The sequence below is a fragment of the Marmota monax genome, unplaced genomic scaffold (genome assembly GCF_021218885.2).
Source record: "Marmota monax isolate L192 unplaced genomic scaffold, Marmota_monax_Labrador192_F-V1.1 WCK01_AAM20220418_F8-fsc00092, whole genome shotgun sequence".
Lineage (NCBI taxonomy): Eukaryota > Metazoa > Chordata > Mammalia > Rodentia > Sciuridae > Marmota > Marmota monax.
This window is the reverse complement of record NW_026692583.1, coordinates 5,639,502-5,658,432: the sequence shown is the minus strand read 5'-3', so window position 1 is coordinate 5,658,432 and position 18,931 is coordinate 5,639,502. Positions and strand designations below refer to the sequence as shown.

Below are 18,931 nucleotides of genomic sequence, written 5' to 3'. Positions count from 1 at the left end.
AGAAGCAGGCTGATAAGGAGTGATTCTGTTCAGAACATGTCCACAGGGCTCTAGTCTTTGGGGTTTTGAATGGATGGAGACAGAGAAGAGTCAAGAGGGACCCTGGGAGCTGACTTTCTCCTGGACCCCTGGTCCAAGTGTGTCCCTGAGCAAAAGTGATCCTAAGGCTCCCCCTAACCCTAACCTGGCGATTCTTAACTAGGGGTGATTGTGCCCCTCCCCCCTTGGCAATGCCTGGGGACTTTTCTGATTGTCACAACTGGACATAAGGGCTGCTCCTGGCATCTGGTGGGTGGGGGCCAGGGTGCTGCTCCAGACGCTGGGGTGCACAGAGAAGTAGCCAAATCACCTAGCCCCAAATGTCAGCTTGGGATTCCTGCTCTAGTCCTATCCCTAACCCCTGCCACCCCCTCTCACAACAGGCCCAGCCCTGACAATTTAGCACGGACTTCATTGAGGCTGAGGATTCCCAGTGGATGCATCTTGGTGGCTCTAGTCTGTATTAACTACATCTCACTCGCTCTGACAGTGACGCCGATCAGCTGCTGCTGTCCCCGCTGCCACCCCGTGAAACAAGAGTGTTGGAGAGGAAATTCATTATCCAGCTGTTAGGAGACACGAGGCTTGCCGACACCGCTCCCCGACTCCGCTCCCCAACTCGGGTACCTGGGAGCAGCCCTGGTATGATTGAGTGGCTGCCAGCCCCCTTCTCCCTGTGACCTTGACATACCAGAGCAGGGCTTCCCGTGCACAGGCTGAGAATCCAGCCGCCAGTGTCAACCACAATGAATGTGTGGCTTCATTTGTTTCATTGCTACCAGGTACACACGCGTGTGTGCGCCCACACACACGCATACACACACACACACACACACTGACAACCACTACCTCTGCTTGTGGGGCTTAACATTCCAGGTGCTAGGCACACAGGTGGGACAGAAGGAAGAGAATGTGACATTCAATGCAGAGATCCCCTTTTTTTTCTGTTACATTGGCTTAAAAACTGATTTTTCATCTGCAGGTTTTTCTTGCACACTTGGACCTTAAGCAAAGAAATCACACTTCCAGGTGGGATCTTTAAGGAAAGCTCATTAGGACTCTTGGCACTTGTAACACGCAACATTTTACAATTTTCTGCAAAGCAATTTGCCAACATTAACTAATTAAAACACCCAGCCTTCCATTTGAGGACAGTGGGGAAAGAGCCGAATCGTCATTTCCGGGCATCTGGCACAGGGTGAAAAATCCAATTCTTGCTGCTTCTACTTGGTCAACCCCTGGCTCTTTGTAGTTTTTAGCAACCTGCCTGGGAGCATTTGGAAAAAGACTCTGACCTTTTTAGCACTTAAGATCTAAAATAAGGAACAACATGGGAAAAGAGCCCCAGCAATTAAGGCTAGCCCACTAAGCTGGGGATTGGCAACCCACAGCCTGAGTGCTGAATCTGGCCCTCGGCCTGTCTGTGTAAATAAAGTTTTATTGGCACACTGCCATGCCCATTTGTTGACATGTTGTCCTGGTTGCAAACCTGAAAGGAATTGACTGTTTGCCCCCTTGCAGGGCAAGTTTGCTGACCTCTGCACTAAGCTGTCTCTGCATCTGCCTGACAGGGAGGTGTTGCACTGTGACTTGTTGACGCTGTTGGCAGAAGGTAAGAGAGGACTTCTTTGAAGTCCTGCCATGCCTAATGCTGCACATCTCATAGGAGAGGCCATGAGGCAGAGTAGAAAAGGTAGGGGCTGGGTCTGAGTCCTTCAAGCCCCCCCTGCCTCCCCCCGCCTCCTCCCCCTGCCTCCCCCCACCCCGCCCCAGAGAAGAAGACTGACCCTGTTTTCTGGCATCCCTGTATTAGAAGGAATCCCCATTCCTGGTTCTTGAACTCTCTCTTTCTCCTGTAGTTTGATTACGTTATTAGCACTAGACCCCAAATGAAGGCCTCCAATAAGTGTCTCTGATCAGTAGGAAGTTATCCGAGGAAAAGGAATCTGAATTTACTCACTCAGTGAAAGCACAAGAATTTGGCTTTGTCAAAACTCAGAATCCAGGCATGGTGGTGCACACCTGTCATCCCAGCAGCTCAAGAGGCTGAGGCAGGAGGATCGTGAGTCCAAAGCCAGCCTCAGCAACTTAGTGAGGCCCTAAATAATTCAGCGATATCCTGTCTCTAAATAAAATACAAAAAAGTGCTGGGATGTGACTCAGTGATTGAATACCCCTCGGTTCAATCCCTATACAAAAAAAAAAAAAAACTCAATAAAATATTTCTCCCTACTTATTTCATTTTTGTTAGAATTACATGTTGTACCCTATCCTTCAGCTTATCCAAAATATTTGTCTCTCATGGCTCCCACCCACTCAATCCACCCAATCCACAGACTCCATGTTGAGGAATGGAGTCCTCTCTTTTGAGCACTAGCCACTGGTGCTCAATGAAAGCCAAGCCTTGGTTCTTGGTGGATGAGCTCCTGACCACCTGGATGCCTAGACTTAAGCAGAAGAGGTCAGAGGTCAGAGTTCAGGGATGAACCAATTTCATCTGGTTCTGAGGTGTCTGAAGGCAAGACTGATGGGACTTGTCTGCTTGGGGGACAGCAGAGACATTTCTACACATCCATTCACATTTCTCCCAGCTTCCTAAGTACATCCTGATTTTCCTTTAATGTACCGTTTATGTGGAATAGTTCAGGGTCCCTGTTCATACAGGACAAATTGCTTTCAGGGGTCAAGAAAAACTTCTAGAGGCCACTCTCCTTGCAATCAGGCTACTCTGCCAAAGAGCTCCAGAGGAGCAGGAGTTGGGAGAAGGCAGGCTGGGGCTGAGGCAGAGGAGGCAGCCTTCCTGCAGAGGCCGGGCACACTCTGTGGATGGGCAAGAGGAATGCCTGGGTCCCACAGGCTCACACCAACCACCATCTGCAGTCAGGACCCGGCAGTGTTGCTCAGAGGGTCCCAAGTTGAACTCCTAACTTACAAGGGGCATCTAAATGGGGGAGCTTCAGACGCCTCCTGCAGGTAAGGATTCCTTAATCCACAAAAAGCCTGTACGAAGGATATTCTCACGCTTAGTTTACAAATACAGAATCAAAGCTTCTGAGCAATTTAGCACACCCAGGCCAACCTGGCTGAGCCCTGCTCTCTCCACTCAACACATAGACCAACCCTTCGCAAAGCTGCACTGTGCAGATCTTAAACAGGTTCATTGAGATGAAATCGACATACTATAAGATTCAGACTGGTTTATGTATTCTTCATATACCTTCTTAGTATATCAAGGTGCACAACCATCCTCACAGTCAGCTTTAGAACTGGAATTATACAACATGTGACCAGGCACAGCTTGGCTTCCTGTCCATGACCTAGCAGGATATTTTCAAGGATCATCCATCCATGTTGCAGCCTGTGTCTGCACTTCATTCCTTTTTTACGGCCAACTAATATTCCATTACGTGGTTAGACCACATTCTGTTTGCTCATTCATCAGTTGATGGGCACTTGGGCAGTTTCTACTTTTTGGCTACTGTGACTAGTGTTGCCATGAGCATTCAGGTCCAAGATTTCTATACGCTTTTTAATATCATATTTCATCCCTTTTATTAAAGACCAAAAGAAAAGTTATGCACACATGCTTCTCATTGAATAATATTACAAATATTTATTGAAATGGTGAAGACAGGAGGAGCAGATGAGGGTGGTGGGCAAAAAGTGAGGACTTTTGGGACAGGACATAAAAAATGATCATTTTTGGTCATTCAATCCTTGTTAAAATACCTCCAAAGTATAACATGCTACACTAGGTACTAGTCATTTCAGACATGAATAGACTGTCATTCATTAAAAAATAAACTTGTTGCCCATGTCAATCATTTCTCTCTTCAGGACCTCATCCTCCTCATCAGGAAAGTGGGGACTGTGCACTGGGAAGGTTGGGAAAAGCCATGGTTACAAGACGCTGGAGTGCATTCTGGATTCTACCAAACCAGACATGCAGCAAATAGAATCATGATAACATGCAGTTATGATTCAATATATAAGCTGTACCCACTGTCCTGCTGTCACCAGAGACAAAGTATGCTTCCAACTCAGTGATGAAACTTTTCAAGTACCGAGAGTTATTCCTGGAGCAAGAAGTACATTAAGTGTCCTCCCCTTACAGAAAACAGATTGCTTCACAAGTAGCTTAATTTTTAGGGGTGTGAGGTAGCAGGAATTGAACTCAGGGGCACCTGACCACTGAGCCACATCCCCAGCCCTATTTAGTGTTTCATTTAGAGACAGGATCCCACTGAGTTGCTTAGTGCCTCGCCATTGCTGAGGCTGGCTTTGAACTCGCGATCCTCCTGCCTCAGCCTCCCGAGCCGCTGGGATTACACCCGACCCAGCTACAAGTGCCTAATCGAGCAATGGTCCACTTACGGCACTTCCTTTCCAAGGAATATTCTCATTCATTGAAAACCAAGCAGTTTTGTTAAACTTAGAAAATTAAGGGTCATATTTTTCTCTCATATGTGGAAGCTAGAGAGGAAAACAAGAAAGTGGGGAGGGGGGACGTCTCATAAAAATTGGAGGGAGGCCAACACGGAGGAGGAAAGGGACCCAGAGAAGGAGAGGGAAAGGGAAGTAGGGGTCCCAACACTGACCAAATTATGTCGTCCTATCATGCGCATGCACAAACAGGTACAAGGAATCCCAACATTATATAATGCACCAATCAAAAATGGGAAAATTCAAGTGGTATTAGATCTGACACACACAAAAAAACAAGCAACAAGAGAAATATCAGGCAGGTTAAACTTCATCGAAATTAAACTTTCATGCTTCCCGGAACCCTGCCCCAAAAGTGAAAAGACGACCCATAGAAAGAAAGAAAATGTCTACAAATAGGGTCCAGGACGCATAGAGAACTCTAATAACTGCAAAATGAAAAGAAAAGTAAATAATTTAAAATAGGCCAAGGATTTAAATAGATCTTTCCAAAAAATATATACAAATGGCCAACAAGCATGAGAAAAGAGCTTAAAAATAATTAGCCATCAAAGATATGCAATTCAAAACCACTCTGTTCACATTTATATTCATATGTATATTTCATATGGCTTCATACATATATTCATACATATATTCATACATGAAGATATATATAGCTCTTCTTCAGTTTCATACTTTGGGGGCTGAACTAGAATGTTCTGGAATGGAAACCCATCTGATGGAGGGACCAGAGGTTACCTCCCCTGCTCAGGTGAGGATACAGGATTCTACTCCCCTCATAAGGTAGAGGGCATGGGAATCTATGCCCCTCACGGAGTAAAGGACAGCGGGGACCGACTCCCATCACTGTGCCCTCCCCTAGACGAGGGGAGTACATCCCCCCACCTCTGCCATGTGAGAGGTGAAGGTCCACGTCCCTCACCCTCTGACAGTATCAGACCTCACGCCTCCACCTGGTGAGGGGAGGAGAAGGAGCATCCTCCACCTGAGCAGGGGGTTAATCCCTGTACCCTCCATGTGATCAGTTCCTATTTCAGAACACGCCAGGTCAACCCCCGGAGTGTGAACCTGGAGATGTTATTGGTGACTGTACCCTGCCCTCAATGGAGAAGTAGACCTCCACTCGCTCCAGCAAGTGACGGGGGTAGTTCCCCTTGGGGGTAATATGTCCCCATGACCTTCATGACCTGAGGGGCAAAGGTCCCCATGCCCTCCACCTGGTGAGGGGTGTAGAACCACATGTCATCCACCTGATCACAGGAGCCCATCTCGGTACACTCCTGATGGTGATTTGCCCTTCCAGATTATTCCAGTTCTGCCCTCACAGTATGAACTGGAGAAGAATTAATCATACGCAATATGTATGAATGTGTGGATGAATGTGAACATGTTTATACACAAGAATATGTACATTAGTGTAAATATGAACATGAATATGTGAATACGTATATGAACATGAATGTGAGTACATACAAATAGGAATATGTATATTAACATGTACATAAATACTGATACAAATATAAACAAGTATGTGAACATAAACATGAATATCAATATAAATATGTGCATGAATATGGGTATGTACATGTACTTGTACATGAATATAAATATGTACATGTACATGACTGTGAAATGAATGAGTACATGCACATGGATATGAAATGAATAGGCAAACATACGTGAAAATGTACATATGAATATGAATGTACACATGAATGTGTGTATGAATATTAATGAATTTGAATATGTGACTTTGTACATGAACATGAATATGAATATTATATGTATGTGATTATTATATGAATTTACAGATGAACATGTATATGAATATGTATGTGAATATGTAAGAGGTAGGTATAAATACACACACACACACATATGTATATGAATTAGATCCTATGCCCTCTGCTCACATGGGGAATGGATCACCATGTCCTCTGCCACATGAGGTGAGTAGATCTCTGCACCCTCCACACCTTGAAGGCTTTGGCCACCTTCAGGGGAATAGGTCCCCATGCTCTCCACCAGGTGAGTGGATTAGAATCATGTATCCTTGACCTGAACGGGGAACTTAATCCCTATACCCTCCATCTGATGAGATCCCACTGAAGTATGAAAGTGTAGAAGACAGATATATGATATATATATATATATATATATATATATATATAGATATATATATATATAGATATTTTTGTGAACATATATGAGAATATATGTATGAATCTAAGTTTGACTATATATGTAAGTACATAGTTCCAGTGCCTTCCCCCCAGTATCATAAACGTATCACCAGGCACTGCTGGATGCGGGGAGCACAGCGTGATGCCCTCCATGCAATGGGAGTATGTCCCTGAGTTCTTCGTGCTCTCAGGAGATTAGATCCCCTGCCTTCCACTGATGAGGGGAGTAGAATCATTTATCATCCACCTGATCATGTGAGATAATTTCTGTACCATCCATTTGATGAGATCCAGAACATTCCAGTTCAACCCCTGAAATACAAAACTGGAGAAAACTTTATATATGAGAATATATTGCCGCAGTCTGGCTGGGCACAATCAGGAGCCACTTGTCAAAAGAAACTAACTTTATTTTTAGAACCACACACGACAAACAAAATAGTCTCTCAGGAAAAACCCTCAGAGCCTCAACTGCCACCACCGGCTTTCCCCAAGCCTCTCTCTCCCACACAAGCTTCTCTCCACCTCCCACAATCCTCCTGCTCTTGAGGCCGATTGGCTGGGTCACGTGGGCGGAGCCAAAAAAGTCCCCCAATGAGCAGCTCCGTGGTCTGAAAGGGCAGGGAAACAGTCCAATGAGCATCACCGCAGAGGAGCCAATCAGCTAGATGTTGCTGGGGCCGCTGTGAGCCAATCATCAGCCAGCAGCTGGAAGTTTGCTGGCAGCTGGAAGTTTGCTGGGGCCCCTTTGGCTGTGGCTCTCAACATCTCCCCCTCTCTGTTTAAACAACAAGCATGTGGCTTAGGGACCGTGCCTGTTAGGCAGTCCAATTCAACATATGGTCCTTACCCGTCATCGGATGAACTGACCTCTAGGCGTCAGCCTCCTGTCTTAGGTTGGTACCACTGCAATTGGATCATACCCGTCACTGACTACCGGTCCAGCATACAGCCATACTTGTGGATAGGCCTTTGCACCTGTGGGGGGGTGAGGTTCTTTGCCTCACCTCTGTTGGCCCCCAAATTTTAGACCATCACTAGTAGAGGAGGATGCAAAATGCCATGACATTAAGCCAATTGAGGGCTCCTTTGAAAAATTATACCACCGGTGACACCATCAGCAAAAATACTCCAGCACTACCACAATTCGCTGTACCAACAGATAGTTCACAATGCATACAGGTGAGCTCACAATGTGTCCAGGCAAGTTCTGCAAGCAGTTCAGTGATGGCTATTGTAGAAGCTGTAGATTGGTTTTATCTTTCACTTCACCAGCACTGGGATGAAGATAGGAATTCTGGCAATAATGGCTAAAGAAAAAATTATGTAACATTCCAGAAGGCACTAAAAGAAAACAATTTTCTTAACAATTTACATTATCTTTAAGAGAATTATTAAATATAATGAAAAGGAAAGGTAAAAGTAAACAAACAGATCTGTTAACCTTCTTTTTTGTTTACATATTAAAACAATCCTCAACAGTTGTTTACCCAATTTAAATTAAACCATATAAATCACGTGAAAAAAAAATATTTGGATCCATTTTATCATGAGCGCTCATCATATATGATATATGGACATACGTACATTCAAACATATAACACAAAACACAAGTGTGCACACATAATATAATACATACAACACATAACATTATAGTAAAGGCCTTATAACTTTTTACAGGTGAAATCTCCATTGCAATGTTTAAAAACTCTATAGTCAAAAAATAGAACTGATCAGCAAAACATTAACCTAGGTCTGTATGAGCTCAAAAAACAAAATAGAACTTCATGATATGGCAAAGGGCAATAATAAAATAGATATTGAAAAAAGCATCCTGGTTCTGTTGCAGATGTAAGAATAGCCAAACTGGAGTTTTGGATATCAGTTGTTATGGATTTGAGCCAAATCATCTTCTTTTTGGTCTGTAGAAATCGCTTTAGTTAATCTTTCTGGAATCCAAATCGGCTGCTGTTCTCCCTGTGGAAACACACAAACAGACCCTCGACTCCAGACAATTACTGGGTCAGGACCTTTCCATTGTCCTGTTAGAATATCCTTCCAAAGTACCTTGGGCTTATGTACATTTTTTGGACACATATGCCTTTCCGCAGCACTAAGTCCTGATGAATCCAAATTTAAAAAGTTTAGAGTAAAAAGGGTTATTTTAAGTTTATCTTTGGGGAATATATACCCCTTCCCAATTCCTTCTTTTTGCTTTAATAAGTACATTTTAATAGTTTGATGAGCTCTTTCAACTATGCCTTGTCCCTGTGGATTGTATGGGATTCCTGTTATATGAGTAATGCCAAATGTTGAGCAAAATTGTTTAAAAGAGGTAGAAGTATAACCAGGGGCATTATCTGTTTTTAACTGTTTTGGAACACCCACAGTGGCAAAATTTTGTAAGCAATGAGCTATAACATCTTTAGTTTTTTCTCCGGCATGAAGGGAGCCCATCAAAAATCCAGAAGAAGTATCAACCGTAACATGCAAATATTTTAATTTTCCAAATTCTGGCAAGTGTGTGACGTCCATCTGCCAAATATGGTTAGGTATCAATCCTCTAGGATTGACTCCAAGATTAACTTGTGGTAAAAAGGTCACACAATTTTGACATTGTTTTATTATTTGTCTAGCTTGTTCCTTAGTTATTTTAAAACGCTTTTGTAAAGTATTAGCATTGACATGGAACTTTTTATGAAAATTTATAGCTTCTTCTAGTGTAGAGAAAATATGTATGTCATGTGTAGTTTTATCTGCTAAATCATTGCCCAAACTAAGGGCTCCAGGCAATCCTGTATGTGCCCTGATATGTCCTATAAAGAATGGATCTTTTCTGTCCCAGATTAGACTTTGTATAGTGGAAAGCAAAGAGAAAACAGTAGAAGAAGGGGAAATCCTACCAGCATCTTCAAGAGATACTATAGCATTAACTACATACTGACTATCAGAAAATAAATTAAATACAGAATCTTTAAACATCACAAAAGCTTGTAAAACTGCATTAAGCTCTACCTTTTGAGCTGATTGTTTGGGTACTAAAAATGTAAAAGTTTGATCAGGGGTAACTACTGCTGCTGTACCATTATTTGACCCATCAGTGAATATATTTGGAGCATTCATGATAGGTGTTTTTCTTGTCATTTTTGGAAAAATTACGGGATGCAATGACCAAAAAGACAATAAAGGATTAGATGGTAAGTGGTTATCAAATGAAACATTAGATTTGCACATGATTATTGCCCAAGTATTTAACTCATTAGCTAACTCATCAATTGGATTCATAGTATATGGAGTAATAATTTTATTGGGAGAAATTCCAAACACTCCCTTTGCTGCTTTTATTCCTTTGAGTATTAATTGTCCTACAGCCTCAGGATACCTAGTAAGAATAGTGTTAGGAGAATAAGATAAATGTATCCATAATAATGGACCTTCTTGCCAAAATACTCCTGTAGGAATATTTTTTGTTGGTAGTACAATAAATAATAAAGGCAAACTTATATCAATTCTATCCAAATGCATATTTTCCATATATGTTTCAATGATTTTTAATGCCTTTCTTGCTTCAGGCGTTAACATTCGGGGTGAATTTGGATCTGATGGACCTTTTAGGATATCAAATAAAGGTCCCAACTCTCCTGTTGGTATACCTAAATAAGGCCTTATCCAATTTATGTCTCCTAATAACTTTTGAAAGTCATTAAGTGATTTGAGTTGATCTACTCGTATTTGAATTTTTGGTGGACGGACCATGGTTGAGGATAATAGAACTCCTAAATAATTAATTGGAAAATTTAATTGTACTTTATCTATTGCTATCTCTAGATCATAATTTTTTAATAAGTTTGTAAGTATGGCATAACATTCTAGCAATGTGTTTTTATCTTTGTGTGCTAATAATACATTATCCATATAGTGAAATATTTGTAGTTCAGGATTTTGATTTCTAAGTGGCTGGATTACTTTGTTAACATAAATTTGACACATAGTTGGGCTGTTAGCCATCCCTTGAGGGAGTACTTTCCATTCATATCTCTGATCAGGACCTTCATGATTCAGTGCAGGGATAGTAAATGCAAAACGTGGACTATCCTCAGGATGAATTGGAATTGAAAAAAAACAATCTTTAATATCTATAACTAAAACATACCAGGTTTTTGGCAAAGCAGACAATTGAGGAATCCCTGATTGAGCAGGTCCCATAATAACCATCTCATTATTAATGGCTCTTAAATCTTGCAATAATCTCCATTTACCAGATTTCTTTTTGATGACAAAAATGGGAGTATTATGGGGAGATACAGAAGGTTGTATATGTCCTTCTGCTAATTGTTGTTTGACCAGGTCATGGGCTGCTTGTATCTTTTCTTTAGTCAGGGGCCACTGAGGAACCCATACTGGTCTTTCTGATTTCCAAGTAATTTTTATTGTCTCAGTGGCCCTTTCTGAAAATCCAACCCATGTCTGTCTGTTCCTTGATCTATTTGTATTGGTGCTGCTATACCTTGTTCTTGTTTTTCTAATCTTTTTCCTTTCCTAAAACCTTGTCTAGTCATAATAGTGGGTGCATTTTGGTTGATGTTATTTGTTAATGTCAAACCTAATTGATCTAGGACATCTCGTCCCCATAAATTTACGGGAAGATGATCCAATACATATGGCTGTATAGTTCCTTCACATCCTTCAGGATCCTTCCAATCTAATACCATTGCACTTCTATGGGGATTAGTCGCCACTCCTAGGCCTCGAAGCGTTTGAGTGGCTTGTTGTAATGGCCAATGTTTTGGCCATTCTTGACGAGAGATGATGCTAAGGTCTGCACCTGTATCCAGTAGCCCATTAAATTCATGTCCTTGAATATTTAGTTTTAGCATGGGGCGAGAATCTAAATTTAAAGAAAGCATAGCCCAATCTACACCTGTGGAGCCTAATCCCTTGGAACCTCTTTCTACAGTACGACTGGAAAATTTATCATGTAGGCTGGGTATTATTAGTAACTGTGCTATTCTATCTCCTGGTGAAATTACTGATATACCCTTTGGAGAACTGGCTATAATTTTTATTTCACCTTCATAATCGGGATCAATTACCCCAGGACTTATCATAAGTCCTTTTAGAGTAGAAGAGCTGCGTCCCAATAATAAGCCTACTGTTCCTTTGGGAAGAGGTCCTTTCACCCCTGTGGGAATGATTTGAACTCCCATCTCTGGAGTTAGTACTGCTCTGGCGGAGGCGCAGATGTCCAACCCTGCGCTCCCTCTGGTTTGTCTGATGAGGGATCTGATGGACAATGTGTCCTGGGCACTACCCTGATGGGGTTGCTGGGTTCCTCCAGTGCTCCGTATATTTGTGGTTTTGGGCCCCGGAGCATTGGGCCCCCCTGTCCATTTTTTGGCAATGGAGCCCAATGCCTTTCTCCACGATATCGTGGATAAACACCTGGTCCTTGTTCGTTTTTTGATAATGGAGTACCCTCTATGGTGGTTTGAGAACGGCATTCATTAGCCCAATGTCTCCCTCTACGGCATTGTGGGCAAATACCTGGTATTCTACTCCTTTGATACCTAGTTTTGTTAAACCCTCCTCCAATGGGGCAATTCCTTTTAAAATGTCCTGTTTGTTCACAATTGTAGCATGTTCTTGGCCTGGCATCTAAAGCCTGTTTTACTGCAGCTGCCACAATTTGCCCTTGTTCATTAATGTCTCTGGCATCTAAAGCCTGTTTTACTGCAGCTGCCACGACTTGCTCTTGTTCATTAATGTCTCTACATAATTTAATATATGTGTTTAAATCTTCATGTTTCCATGGTCTAATGATATCTCTGCACCAACGATTCGCTTGCTCATAAGCCAGGTGTTTTAGTAATGGCATTGCTTGTTCTGTATTCCCAAAAACTCTGGTAGCTGTTTGAATAAGCCTATCTACAAATTCAGCATAAGGTTCATTAGCTCCTTGTATTACCTTAGATAATTGACCTTGTAAACCTCCATGTCCTTGTAAAGTCTTCCATGCCTTAATTGCATCTGCAGCAATTTGTGCGTATACGCCAGGATCATATGCAATTTGTTGCTGCTGATCCTCATAAGGTCCCTTTCCTAACAACATATCTAGATTTCTCTGAGGATAACCAGATGCTGCATTTCGCCTAGCCGTCTCCTTGCAAAATTCCTCATTGGCAACCTTCCATAACAGGTATTGTCCTCCATTTAGCACAGCTTTACACATATTAGCCCAATCTGCTGGCGTCATGTTCAAGTTGTTAATGGATTCGACCAAGCTTACAGTGAAGGGTGCTTGAGGACCATAGGTTGTTACAGCCTCTTTTAGCTGCTTCACTGTTTTGAAATTTAAAACTTGGTAAAATCGCTGCCCTCCTGCCTCAAATACAGGGCATGTTAATATTTGAGATCTTGTCTCAGGATCCCAACTATCAACTGCGGGGGTTGGGGGCCTCCCAGCATATGGAGGTGGCGCTGTTGGTTGGACACTTACGCCCTCTGGTGATAGAAAGGTGTTAGTAGCAGTCTCCTGCAGAGGTGGTGCTGTTGGTTGTACACTTACACCCTCTGGTGATAGAAAGGTGTTAGTAGCAGTCTCCTGTTGTAACTTTCCCCCTGATGGCTTTTTCTGTTTTACACTTTCTTTCTCTGTCTGACTAACTTGAGAGACCTTCTCTTTTACTTGAATCATTATGTCTTCTCCTTCCTCTACCATTGTCTGAACTGAAGGCTTTGGACTAAGCAAACAAGATACGAATGTCCACAATGGCAATGTGCCAACTGGCAGAGTCCCTGGGCTTTTCTTTTCTATTCTTTTTAAATCTTCACCATGATGGTTCCATTGTGATATATTCAACAACTCCTCCTTAAAAAGCCATGGGCTACATTTTTGTATTGTATCAACGTATGCCCTGACTGCTCTTGATTTTACTGGGATGCCTCCTTCCTCTAACAATTTACTTAACACTCTTTCAGTTTGTTTTTTACTAATTTCTGATCCCGTATTTCTACTATAATACAACCCAACAAGATGACGCCAAACAAAACCGAGACAGAATGAAATAAAAAGGGAACAACAAAAAGTCATTATAGCCTTTCTATCCTCCTGACATGTGCATCCGTCCTTTCTCCCTATCTGTTCCTCAGACGTAAATAGTTTTTCCTCAGATGTGAGCGGTTTTTCTTCCGTCTCACTCATCTCCAGGGACAGGCAACTTAAAACAAAAGTGAAGCAAAATAAAAGAGGAATCTTAAAATGGCTACCCATCCTCTCGCCCTGCCCTCAGGGGCGAGCAGTTTCACTTACCCTCAGTCGCTCCCCGTGGGAGCCACCAAATGCCGCAGTCTGGCTGGGCACAATCAGGAGCCACTTGTCAAAAGAAACTAACTTTATTTTTAGAACCACACACGACAAACAAAATAGTCTCTCAGGAAAAACCCTCAGAGCCTCAACTGCCACCACCGGCTTTCCCCAAGCCTCTCTCTCCCACACAAGCTTCTCTCCACCTCCCACAATCCTCCTGCTCTTGAGGCCGATTGGCTGGGTCACGTGGGCGGAGCCAAAAAAGTCCCCCAATGAGCAGCTCCGTGGTCTGAAAGGGCAGGGAAACAGTCCAATGAGCATCACCGCAGAGGAGCCAATCAGCTAGATGTTGCTGGGGCCGCTGTGAGCCAATCATCAGCCAGCAGCTGGAAATTTGCTGGCAGCTGGAAGTTTGCTGGGGCCTCTTTGGCTGTGGCTCTCAACAATATATGATTAAATATATATGAATTTATATGAATACATATATGAATATGAGTATAGAAATGAGTGTATATTATACATGTATGAATATAAGAATATATGTAAGTATAATACTAAACATATGAATGTATATATTAATATATAAGTGGATACATGAATGAACACATATATGAACACACATATAGATACGTGTGTGAAATTAGATAGCAGTACCCTCGCTCAGTATGGGAAGGGACCGCCTTGCCCTCCACTAGATGAGAGGCACAGCTCTGCATGTCCTCCACCCCATGAGGGGAGCCGGTCCCCAACAGGGGAGTCCATCCCCATGCCCTCCACATGGTGAGGGGAATAGAACCATGTGTCCTCCTTTGGATGAGGAGAGTCAGTCCCTGTGCCCTTGATCTAATGAGTTACGATTCCAGAACATTCCAGTTCAACCCCCAAAATAAGAAACTAAAGACCATTACATAAACATATATATATATATATATATATATATATATATTAATACATATATATAAACAAGAATATATGATGCCTATATGAATATCTATGTGAATCTATACAGATGAACACATATGAATATATAGGAATATATAGACATATAAATATATATTACTATATATGCCTATATAGGATTCCCATATATTCATATATGCCTATATATACCTGTATAGAGTTATATAGGCATGTATTATATGAATATGAACATGAATATGTATGAATATGTATTCATTATATGCACATACATATATTCCTAAATATTCATGTGTGCATATAGATTTTTACATATATTTTTATGTATTCCTATATATATTCGTATGTATGAACATATATATTCATTCCTATATATTTATTTGTTTATATGCATATATTCCAATTATATATTAATTTATGTATATGACTATATGTATGTATGATTATATTATTATGTAATTAATATTATACATATGCATGTGTGTACATATATTCACCTATATATTAATTTATATACATTAATACATATGCATATATATGTGAATATATGTAAATATATTAATACGTTATGAACATACATATATTAACACACATATGAATACATGTATAAATGAATATGTATATCACTTATCTATAGATTCATCTCCTTAGATTCTGACTTCTCCAGTTTGGTATTTCTGGGGTTGAACTGGCATGTTCTGGAATGGAAACTCATCAGATGGAGGGTCCAGGGATTCAATCCTCTGATCAGGTCAAGGATACATCTTTCTCTTCCCCTCACAGGTGGAGGACATGAGGCTCTGCTGCCTTCAGGGGGTGAAAGACAGGTGGGTCTATTCCCCCCACGTGGACCTACACCTCTCACACAGATGAACGGGGGTAGCTCTTCACCTCCTCCAGCTGTGGACAAGGTGATCCTTTCCCCATTCTGAGTGGAAGGCACTGGATGTAATTCCTATATCTATTCCTATATCTATTTCTCTATATATTCTTATACATATATTCTTCTGTGGCTTGGGAGGCTGAGGCAGGAGGGTCGCGTGATTAAAGCCAGCCTCAGTAACTTCTAGAGGTCTTAAGCAACTCAGCGAGATCTGGGGATGCGGCTTACGGGTCAATAGCCCCTGGGTTCAATCCCCGGTTCCCCCTAAAAGGGGGCGGGGGCATGGTAAGTGGCTGTCAGTAGGGAGCTGGAGCTGCAGAGTCACCAAGCAGGGTGCCTGGGCTGGAGCCCTCCCTTCCTTCGCAACCGCGCTCCCGACTACAATGATGGCAGCGATTCCGGCTTTTCTCAGGCCGGGCGAGCGTATTCTCAGGTCTGGAAGATCATGGCAGGGACAGTAGCGAGGACAACGAGGAGGAAGGGTTGGGAGCAGCTATGACAAGGCAATGGTAACGCAGAGGAGACCTCTGGGGAGTGGGCACAGGCTCACCCCCGTGCCTGGAGACAGGGACGAGGAGGCAGCTCTGATGAGGACATCCGGAGGATCAGTGGGCATCGTGCCTCTGGAGTGGTACCAGGACTTCCGCCCGTGGGCTGTGACCTGCACAGCAGGCATATCCACGAGCCCCTGTGGACCAGGGACAGGCTGGACCAGTTTCTGGATAAGTTGGACGGTCTTGATTTCTGGGCACAATGAAGGACAGGACACGGGCACGGTGAGGCTGCTGATGAGCAGGTGATCCCGGTGCAGTGGCTACAGCCAGGTCATGAGCTTCCACTCTTACAAGCCGGCTGTGGACTTCTTCGGGGGGACATCATGATCCACTGGGTGACCAACTGCCCTGCTGACCAACAGCTTCTGTCCTGTCTCTGGTGGAGAAGGAAAGGTGCCTCACATCACACATGCCATCAGATGAGTTGGATTCAGCCTCGCTGTCCGGAGACCCCACCCCCAGATTCTAGGACTTGTGGGTGGCAGAGGGCCCCGACGCTGCAATGCTGTGCTGGGGTGCCACAAGATGCATGTGCGCCCGCCCAAGCTGGCCCTGTCTGGCCACGCCGAGTCATGCAGTCCCCCTCCCAGATGCCTGCCCAGCGAGGAGGAGTGCTTGCCTGGACCAGCAGGAGAATGCTCAATTTCCTGCCCCGGAAGTTCCGGAGCTGGTGGGCCACTCCTGGGCACCGCCACTTTATCCAGAAGCGTTTTGAGCACTGAATAAGGATGAACGAGATCCTGAAGACCTCGTCCCCTGTCTCAGCTGAGACCTGCAGCCTTTCCCCAGGGACCCGGCCCTGGTCTACAGGGGCCACTGAGACCTTGTCTGCTGCCACAGTGTCTTCCCAGGGGGCTGGTGGCTGGTTTCCAGCTCAGATGGATCAGGGTGGCTCTGGAAGGTGCCACCCTGTGTTGTGGGGGTGGGGTGAGGAGTGATGCCTGGAATCCTCCCCCAGCCCGGGGGCTGTGGGGTAAAAGATGTGGTGCTGCTGGTGAATCCATCTTGGGGGTCCGACTGCTGAGCCAGGGACAGGTGCAGCAGCTGCTTCTACCCGACACAGCCCCTCCTGCACAAGGAGCTCACCAAAAAGCTGATGCCCAACTGTGAGTGTGTGTCCAGCCTGGCTGTGCACCCTGCAGGTGACAACATCATCTATGGCAGCTATGACAGCAAGCTGGTGAGGTTTGGCCTGGACCTTTCCATATAAAATGTGGAGGCATCACAGGCTCTGAAGGGGCAGGAGCCCGCCTGAGACCTGGGTGTGCTGGATGTGGTCACCCATGCAGCGTGGGTCTTCTCAGAGGCTGACGACACTGCCCGCCTCTTCACCTAGGCTGCTGCCCTGCTGCCGGATGGGGGACCTTCTCAATAGAGGCTTTCCTCCCTGTGAAAAACAAGCCAACAGACACACTCCCCGGTTCTGGAAGGCACTGACTACAATCCTAGGCCTAGGTCCCTGTGCATGGTTCTGTTTACACCCTTCACAGATGGGCACGTGGACCCAGAAGAGGCACAGAAGCCAGGAGAAACCCAGCAGCACAACTTGGTGCTTCCCAGAGTGCTGCCCTCAGGGTTTGTACAGCGACTCTGAACTCAGCGCCATTGAGGGCTGTGCCAGGGAGCCAGGGATGCCATAGGACGCCATGGACAGGTTCTTCCAACCAGACACTTATTTTGGTACAGCTCGAGTCCAAGACCAAGATGTGGGCAGGGTTGATTTACCCCCTGGGCTTGCAGGTGGTCATGTTTTGGCTGTGTCCACATGGTCGTCCCTCTGTGCACATTGCTGGTGATAATTCGTCTTCTTCCAGGGACACCAGTTATATGTGATTGAGGCCCACCCTAATGGCCTCCTTCTTACTTAATCACCTCTTTAGAGACATAGTTTCCAAACACATGCACATTCTGAAGTACGAGGGGTTCAGACTTCAAGGTGAGAATTTTGGGGGGACACAATTCAGCTCCTAAGGACTATGCTCAGAGGCAAAAAAAGGACACTCAGATACAGCTTTCTCGCCAGGGCCATCCTAAAGTGTTCAAATCCTGCTGCACACATCCCTCCTAAGCCCTCCTGAAGCAGGCACTACACTTGGCTTAAATAAAGGATGACCTGATCCCAGGGCCAGCAGCAGATTTCATGGCAAATGCCACAACCATCGTCCTCCATGGACCCCACCCTAACTACATGGCAGGGGTTAGGAGTGTTCAAATCTCTACCCTGGTTTAAGCCAGGAGGACCCCCTGTGTGCCTCTGCCTCTGTCTCTGAGCTTGTTTCTTTAAAGGGGGGGGGGGTTAAGATCTACCTATCACGTAAGAATTTGATTAGGTCATGTTTTGGGGTGTGCTAGGGGTTAAACCCAGGGCTTTGTGCGCTTGAGGCAAGTGTCCACCTCTGAGCCACGCACTCAGCCCACTTGTTGGGGCTATTCAACAAGCAGACTTTTTAGCAGTCCCTGCCTGCGGGGCCAGCCACACTGGGGTGGCCGTTTGCACGGGGCTCCTTCATCCGATGGAGCAGCCTTAAGCAGAAGCGAACCTGAGCATCGGTGTCCTCCTCCATCCCATGAAGAGAGAAGCACGTGCCTGGGAGAGGGTGGC

At 44.2% G+C, this 18,931-nt stretch overlaps 1 pseudogene; it reads left to right on the top strand.

Annotated features, from left to right (window-relative positions):
- The first annotated feature begins 15,684 nt into the window (after positions 1 to 15,684).
- On the top strand, positions 15,685 to 17,704 carry LOC124093540 (ribosome biogenesis protein BOP1-like; annotated as a pseudogene).
- Positions 17,705 to 18,931: the final 1,227 nt, after the last annotated feature.